The sequence below is a fragment of the Perca flavescens genome, chromosome 20 (assembly GCF_004354835.1).
Source record: "Perca flavescens isolate YP-PL-M2 chromosome 20, PFLA_1.0, whole genome shotgun sequence".
Classification (NCBI taxonomy): domain Eukaryota; kingdom Metazoa; phylum Chordata; class Actinopteri; order Perciformes; family Percidae; genus Perca; species Perca flavescens.
In genome coordinates, this window is record NC_041350.1 from 21,998,830 (window position 1) to 22,007,866 (window position 9,037).

Sequence of the window (9,037 nt, forward strand, 5' to 3'; positions counted from 1 at the left end):
AGAATGAGAGGGAGAGGGGGAGAAAGAGGTTGTCAAAGAGTCAAAGACAGAGAGAGAGAGAGAGAGAGAGAGAGAGAAGAAGAAGAAGAAGAAGAAGAAGAAGAAGAAGAGAGGCATGCCTGCTCTTGTTGGTGTGCAGAGAGCTTTGAGTTGACTCCTTTGAACTTATGACGAGCCAAATTCCATCCTCACATCCATGGGAGGAAGTACCTGACATGCACACACACACACACACACACACACACACACACACACACACATCTGCACCATCATGTTACCTCCAAGTCTTTTCTACTGCCAGACGCCCATCATCTGTCACCTGGTGCCTCAGACTAGCATTTTATTGAACATATGCACACACACGCTCATGTAGACACAACATACACACACATAAATGCATACATAAACACACACACGCATGTAAGACCCAAGCAAGGGCACAATTAACATCTAGAAAACCACACCGAAGAGCTGGCTGCAAGCCAGCAATCTTTTACCCCGCTTTCTCTGCTTTGCTTTCTCTGTGCTATTACAATATACAGTACGTACTATCATATGGCTGGACACATTCCACTGACTTCAAAGACCTCTGGTGAACTGAGTGTGCATGATTACAGGGAGGGCTTGCTTTAAAGAGCCTCGGAGAGGAAAAAACTGAGAGAGAGAGACGGGGAGAAAGAAGGAGAGAGAGAGAGAGAAAGCAGCTGGGTTGGTGGTAAACATCTGGTGCTTGTGGAGGCCTGGCCCTGACATACAGGAGAAATAGCTGTGTCGCTGTTCCAAGATCTGCTCCCTCCAGTCTGTCCTCATCCTCTCTCCTCCACAGATCTAATCTGATGTGACTGGCTGTCTGTAAAGGTCCAATACGTCACTCAAGGTTGCCCTACTTTGGCTTTGTTAACCGATTTATTTGAATCAATAGGTTTTTTTTATTATTATTCACACACTGACGGTACACAACTCCCAAATGTGCCCTGTTTCCACTGTACAAAATCGTGGGAACAACTCCCTGATATTGGGTTACAGTGTTGCAGCAGTGTTACCATGTTGCACAACAATTTGCTTCTCACTTGTTTAAAAGTTTCTAAGCCCTTCCCTAACTCATCTGCTTCTCTTTATCTCCATCTTCTCCTTTGTGATATATTTCTAAGAGGAGATTAATAAGACTTTAACATAGATTTACCTCATTAGTGTACTCATTAGGGACCTAGACATTTGAACATCCATTTTTTCACGATAACTGGTCAAACTTCATGTGCTGTTGAAGATCTGGTTGTAATATTGTTTTTTCAACTCTGAAGTCTACTTTAATATCCACTTGATGGCTTGTAGCTGTGTTGAAAAAAAAAGGTTTTTCTCATCAACGTGATGAAGAACCTTGATTTTAATAATTTATTTAAGATATGTTCTGGATATTTTTTTTGTTAATGCCATTTCTTATTGAAAGGTAGCTACTTGATGGCTAAATTGATGGACACTTTATGTTGATGACAAGTTAAAAAAAAAACTCAATTCTAAAGACTATGTGGCTGGGTTGGCTCAGTGGGTATAGCAGGCGCACATGTACTTGGAGGTTTATTCCTCAATGCAGAGGTCCAGGGTTTGAATCTGACCTGTGAAAATTTCCTGCATGTCTTCCCCCTCTCTCTCTCTTCCCCTTCTCACCTAGCTGTCCTGTCAAATAAAGGTGGAAAAGCCCAAAAGAATATCTTTAGAAATACTAAAGACTATATGGTACAACACACTGAATACACTATGGCAGAAACATCAGTGCATTTTACTGTCCTGTCCTGAAGATTTTTTTTTAATTATTATTATTAAAAGGGCATTTTGATAAGTTTGAATGGGTGAACTCTTTTGGTACTGTCTCAAATGAATTTCCAGAAAATTTGATCACAATATAAATCCAAACAACTGGAATTTGGAAATAACCCTGAGTGGTATCATGCACTATTTCTGCAGATAGGGGGCTCCACAGTCTGTCTGTGCCCACTGTATATAACATGCGCTGTACTTTTGGTGTGTGAGAAGGACTTTTCTGCCTGCCATCTCAATTCCCCTTTGAGGATGATTAGTGTTTATTGAATAGAACTGAACTGAATTTAACTTTTTATAGGCACACTGTCCTGATCCAGGGCCATTTGTCTTTCTTCTGGCTTAGAACTACACCAGTGGCTGTTTTCTTAGTGCAGTTGCTGGAATGTGTGTGTGTGTGTGTGTGTGTGTGTGTGTGTGTGTGTGTGTGTGTTTGCCAGCAGAGAGAAATCTAGAACTCAGGGGCACTGAGTGTATTTGGCTGAGTCTGCTTGCTTGAAAAGACAGAAAGAAAGAGGCCGATTACTGTCGGAGCCAAAGACGTACATGACAGATGGAAAGCCCATTGTTCATTTATTTGCAGCTTGTTTGTGTGTTGTTCGCCATTGCTCTTTGTGTAGCTTGTAGTTAATGTTAATGTAAAAGAAAACAGTGTCTTCTCTACTGATTTTATTTCCACATATTTCAATCTGGGACCCAAATTTGAAAAATTCAGTTCTGGGACTGGCTGTAAGTCTATGTCTAAGTCTAATGAGGGTGTTATTGTGCAGTGAATGATTCACTTTCATACTGTTTTCAGCTGATTGGCATCAGTCAAAATATTGTATGCATTCAATCTGTTTTAGGGGAATAAAATATACTTGATGTTGAATATTTCAAAATTATACAGCATCATGGTCTATAATTTGAATCCCATTTTAGTTTTGAAATGCACGAGAAATATTCTCCCTTTCCATCAAATGGCAATAAGTGGCAATTACTGAACCTAATCATATTATGCATTAGGCATCAAAACACTTGGCAGGTTCTCTGCTCTGATGCTGACATGTACTGCTTGATGTTAATGTCTTACTTTCAGGCACCAACACGCACAGATATAACTACTCTGTGTATACATGTATCTGTGCTGTAATGCATTCAGTTAAAGGAAGCTGAACGGATATACAGTACTGTAAAGTTACAGGTCATATCATGGTATACCCTGCATAGTACACATGAGGCCTTGTGATTCCTTTCAACACATCTATTGGCGTTTTTCCATTACATGGTACCTGCTCGACTCGCCTCGACTCTACTCGACTCTACTCGCCTCGACTCGCTGTGCGTCCGTTTTCCATTGCAGATTTTAGTATCGCCTCAGCGTGGCTGGTCGTCATAGCGACTGCCGTGGGCGTGGCTTAGTAGCTTGCTTTTCCCATTGACATATCCCCGACGCATTTCCTGGTTCTCCGTCTTCGTAAACAACATGATATCAAAGAGATAGTTAACGTTTACTGCTCCAGATTTCCCACCGTGGTCACATATATATGACTCTAGAGTCGCTACTCGCTGCGTCAATAATCGCCGTCACTCTCTCACTTCTCCCTCGCTCACTAGCTCCCCACACACACACATACGGCGACTCGACCCACACACATCACACATGCACACACCAGCGCACCAGTATAACCATCAGGCAACTTGTATGCTACGGAGAAAGCTCTGCGTGGAGCCTCTGGCAGCAAAAAAACAACGCTGGCTAAACTATTTAAAAATGCCGTCTCTCGCTAGCAATGCAGTGATCAGTGACGCTTCTTTCCGACCAATCAGCAGCCTGCAGGGTTTCACGTCACCTTCTCGGCTCGCCTCAGCTCGCTTGGAACCTCGACTGAGCAGGTACTAAAAAAAGTACCTGTTAGCAGGTACCAGGTACTTTTTTTCGTAATGGAAAACCAAAAAAGGCGAGTAGAGTCGAGGCGAGGTGAGTAGGTACCATGTAATGGAAAAGCGCCATAAAATGCAGTAGATTCTGCACCAATGCCACCGATTTTTAACTTGGTTCTCCTTATTTTTTGTTGGTATAAATCAGATCATGATGTTTCTATCTTAAAGGAACACGCCGACTTATTGGGAATTTAGCTTATTCACCGTAACCCCCAGAGTAAGACAAGTCCATACATATCCTTCTCATCTCCATGCGTGCTGTAACGTTGTCTGACGGTTCCAGCATTAGCTTAGCCCAGCACAGATCCTGCAGGTAACTGGTTCCAACTAGCCTACTGCTCCCAATTGTGACAAAATAACGCCAACATGTTCCTATTTACATGTTGTGATTTGTAGAGTCACAGCGTGTACAAAAAACAAGGTCACGAGACACAGCCATCTTCTAACAGTAAACAAACCGGGAACTATATTCTCAGACAGGCTTGCTGCAAGCATATCGCTCCGCCCAAGTACTATATTCTTCCGCCTGAGAATATAGTTCCCAGTTTGTTTACAGTTAGAAGATGGCTTTGTCTCATGTTACGTTGTTTTTTGTACACGCTGTGACTCTATAAATCACAACATGTACATAGGAACATGTTGGTGTTATTTTGTCACTTATTCAGAGCAGTAAAATTGCTGGAACCATTCACCTGCAGGATCTGTGCTGGCCTGATGCCACTGGAGCCGTCAGACAGCATTACAGCACGCACGGAGATGAGAAGGATATGTATCGACTTGTCTAACTCTGGGGGTTACGGTGAATAAGCTAAATTCCCAATAAGTTGGCCTGTTCCTTTAAGCACCAGTGTCAGACCTGTAACCCTTGGACCTGTAAGCTGAGGGATGCTGGGTTCCAGTGCAGCCACCAGAGGATCTTTGGCCTGTTGTTTAAGTTGTTTTGGAAGCATTGGATAGGAGATTAAACCAACTTAACACTTAATTTATTATTATTTTGCACATGTTATGTCTGTAGGAAACTATTGCATATTATAATAAAGTTTTTTTTTTCTGTAATATTGACATTTATTGATCATTTAGTTTTTTGTTGTTGTAATAAAGTGACCAGTGCAAGCAAGGTGACTCAAGTCCAGCAGGTCATTTGCTGTTGTGGGTTCCGGTACAAAGATATAGCTGTGTCAATGAAAGATAAACCTAAACCAGCCTAAACTGGATTCAGCTTGCTTTTATTTGCAGAAGAGTTCACCCACCTTTTTGGGCTGACATAACCCTTGACAGCAATTTGTTTGGACACAACAACCTACCTGTTTCCCCCCCTGGAAATAAAAATAAATACATCTGAACGTGGTGTTTGACGTGTGTGGTTTCTTTCCATCATTATAACTTTTTTTCTACCTTCACCTGGTTAGTGGCCATCAAATAAAAATAACACAAAATGTCTTATACAAAATTTATTTGTTAAAACAGCTCCAATGTTTTGTTTCTATGGCGATCAGAATGAATCTAAAACAGTGAAAACCGTTTTAATATTGATACATAAATATAATACATAATATATGAATACAAAAACTGGATCAAAAATCGTTTAGAAATCCCTGTAAAATACCTACTCTGCTCGAAAAGACAAGCCTGCTGATTGCTTCTGTCCCAACGGTGAGGGAACAGCTCTGCTCTCTGTTTTCGTTTCTTTCTTTTTCTTTTTTGTGTCAATGCGCAGTGTATTACGGTAAAAGGAGGCGGGCTCTGACCTACATGTGCGTCGCGTTTTGATTGACATGGCGGAGTCTCCCAGTAAGCGTTGCGCCGCGCCAGCAGACAGGCAAGACTCGACCCTGGGAATAAAAAAACACACGCAGCCCCGTCTGTTTGAAGATTATTTTATTGCAGCGAGGTAAGTTTTTTTTACACTTCTTTCACGGTACGAAACCACCCCACAAAGTACGGGAATAGAGGCAGATGGAGTCGATGTTGGAAAAGTTTTAGAAGTGCGTGTCTGTGAGTGTGTGAGTTTGGAGAACTGAGCGCTGACGCCGGCAGTCTGGGCCACTTGGCCAGCGCAAAGGAAAAAGGAAAACTGCTTAGCTGCTGCTGCGGAGGGAGGGAGAATCGAAACTTTTGGGCAAAAAAAAAATAAAATTCCCGTTTATTTTAAAAACAACAAGTTAAAATCTAACCATCGTGGCTCATCGTGTTAGTTCTTTACACTAGTCGAGTGAACGTGTCGGCCTGTGCGTTTGGAGTCTTGCTCTTTGTGGCCCCGATTTCTCAGCTTTCGCGAAAGAATGTGTTTTTGTCTCCGAGGACTTCAGATGGAGTGAGTGCGCAACAGGAGAAAACCTTTTCTCTTTTGCCTATTTCTGCAACAAATCGCAGTTGTTGCACCGCGACACGCATTATGGAAATAGTCGGTTGTGTTGTTGCTGCTCAAAATCAGGAAACGAACACTTTTATAGCTGGAAAATAACTTGGAATGGAAGATGCTGAGGCAGCCAGAATTGACAGAGGGGGTTGCGAAATCATTGAATTGACACTATAGGGGGGTTCTAATGCATTGGGTAACTGCTGAGAAATGTTAAAGGGAAGGTGTTCTAGCGAATTTCCATTGAGTTTGTGTGCGAATGCAGGAAAAAGGCTTAGGAGAAGGGAAAAAAAATCCCAACTCCAGCATATCCTAGCATTCCTTCCAGCCAGTCTCTCTCTCTCTCTCTCTCCCCTCTCTCTCTCCCTCTCTAAGAAACGACTACGTGTCTGTCTGTTTGTGCAGGGAAGACAAATCTCTCTCTGATGCAGACGTGGAGATCAAACATTGGTCTCCTGCTTGAAACAGTGCCGTGTTAGTTCAGAGGAGAGATGGGGCAGCAATGGGTCGGAAAATTTGAGATGCAAAAGATGACTTCGGTAGTCAGATTTTGGTGGTTGTGCGTCAGTTTAAAAAAAAAATGTAAAAAAATGTAATAACAGAGTGAGTGGTTAATTGTCATGCTGTCATGATTAGCGGTGGAGGTATAATTGGGGCTGTGATTTGAGAATCACATATCCCCCTGCTGTGGGCTCTGGATCCAGTGGGCACGTTGGAGAATATAGGCTAGGGGAAAAAATAACCACACACACACACACACACACACACACACACGCGCTTACTTTTTTCACGGGCGCGAGAAAGAGGAGAGGGAGAAATCCGATCCCAAATACATGACGTCAGATGGCATTCCTTTGGTGAAAGGCTGATGTGGCCATGAATTTTTTTTTCTGTGAAAAACTGATATCCGAGTTTTTGTGGGGGATTTTAAGGGGGGACGAAATGATTGGCTACCCGCTGAGGTGTGTTTTGGTTTAGGTGAGAGCAAAGGATTTCTCTTTTTGGTGCGTGAATGGGCAATTTATTTTGCTTCCACAAGTCAGAGGCATCAAAAAGTCTTGGCATCAAAAGTTTAGGCTATGGACAATAAGCCACGGTGTATAGATGGAGACTAGCCCTGTGACATGATTTATGCATTTTACAGACATCTCTTTCATTGAAAGTGTACGTTTTCTAGATTTTTTTTTTTTTCATCTTAAAATCTTTCAAAATGCCTCATTTCCAATTCAGGCCCTAATTCAACACTGAATAGGTAAGATAGGATTTGGGAAGGCTCTAATTTGCAGCCCCAGGACATTTCTTTTCATTTCTTTGGTTTCAGGCGAGGTTGTTTATCACAGCCTGCAGCTCGAGTGTTTTTACATTGAGAAAGAAATGCTAGAGGGACTGTTGGATTTTGCAGTTGATCAGTCACCACAAAGTGGAAGAAGCTGTGCTGGTCTGACTACCTGTGTAGCCTTAAGTTCCAGGTGCTGAGCTGATCACAAAGGTGTGCAATCCATATTGTCAAAGCAAAAACTTGTGTTTTTAAATGGATTAAGTACTACACCCATATCCCTCTTAACACAAGCTGAATGAGGTTTATATCACTGTACACTGTTCTCTGAAAGTTAAGCCTCTTTGGCTCCGACATTTATATACAATAAGAAAGTAAACAAAGCTCATAGGCTGACATTTGAAAAGTTATGAGAGCCCAGTTATGTTGTCCTTGTATTCATAGCAAATTTTATAAAAAGTTTGGATGAAAACTCTTATTTCAGCATTTTAAATGCTAGTTACACAGGCTTTTTGAGTTTTTATGTTTGTAAACTGTATGTATGAGTTAAGTTGGCTGTCAGGAGAGCCAGAAATGTGGCGCTAAAGAGTACAACAGCATAATGTAAGCAGGGATTTGCACTCAAACTGAAGCAATTGCAAGCAAGGGAAATTATACTTGTAAAATCCCCCTTTTCTGTGTTTTTTTTTTCTAAAATTGAATATACTGCAATTATGTAACAGAACAGAAAGAACTGTGTTTAGACTGGAGTCAGGTTAAAGCGGGGTAGCCATCGTTGCTATAGCCTTTCTGTCTTTCACATGAATAGGCAAAGGGTTGAATAACGCTTTATATAAGTTAACAATCTATATTCTGAAACCATTATGGCTCAATACAACTCATTCAGCAGTGTCGGCCTGTGTGATGGTGAGTCATCACATGGTTTAAATGTAACTTTGTTTGATCCCACTTAATCAGTTTGTCAGTTAGTTTTATTCCACTAAAGTGCCCGAACAAGGACAGGGGAATGGGTGCCAATAATTCAGAGTATATCATTAGTAACTCGGACATACAGTTTACCACATGTAATCAAAGTTTTCTTGAAGTAACACTCTCCCGTTTTCTCCCCCAGCAGGTGAAAAATAAACACTGAGATTGATATATAGGGACCCGGCCTTGATGGACTGGGTGTGTTTGCGTTTAATATTCTGAGACAGGTTATTCTAAGCGCAATGAGGAAGTTCTCCTGTTTCATGAGGACTCGTGATGCCAAGAGCATCGTTCTCCATCTGACCTCAGGCATAATCTGGGTTCTCTGCTTTCTACCCTCGGTGACTTGCGGTTCGCTGTTGGCCCAATAAAACCTTCAGGTACGCCTGGTCGAAATGGGGTCAGGGATGTATGTGTGTGTGTGTGTGTGTGTGTGTGTGTGTGTGTGTGTGTGTGTGTGTGTGTGTGTGTGGTACCCTAGAACATGTTATTCGACGGGTAGTGTTACTGAGCAGTGCTTGTGTATCAGGAACAGAAGCTGGGGCAGCTATAAAGTTACACAGACAAGACAATGCAGCTCTGGAAAGTGTGCGAGCATGTGAAAGAGAGGCAAAGAACAAGAAGAGAGCTTCAGATGAACCTCATCCAGTGTTTCCCCTATAATTGTACAGGGCATTACAGGGAAAATATCCATT

The 9,037-nt window shown here is 41.9% G+C and overlaps 1 protein-coding gene across 1 annotated transcript in view; it reads left to right on the plus strand.

Moving 5' to 3' along the window:
* The first annotated feature begins 5,545 nt into the window (after positions 1–5,545).
* fndc3ba (fibronectin type III domain containing 3Ba) overlaps positions 5,546–9,037 on the plus strand; it is a 102,470-nt gene continuing 98,978 nt past the window's right edge. Inside the window, exon 1 of the mRNA XM_028565546.1 lies at positions 5,546–5,629. The gene's annotated coding sequence lies outside the window, so the exon portion shown is untranslated. The remainder of the gene's footprint in view (positions 5,630–9,037) is intronic.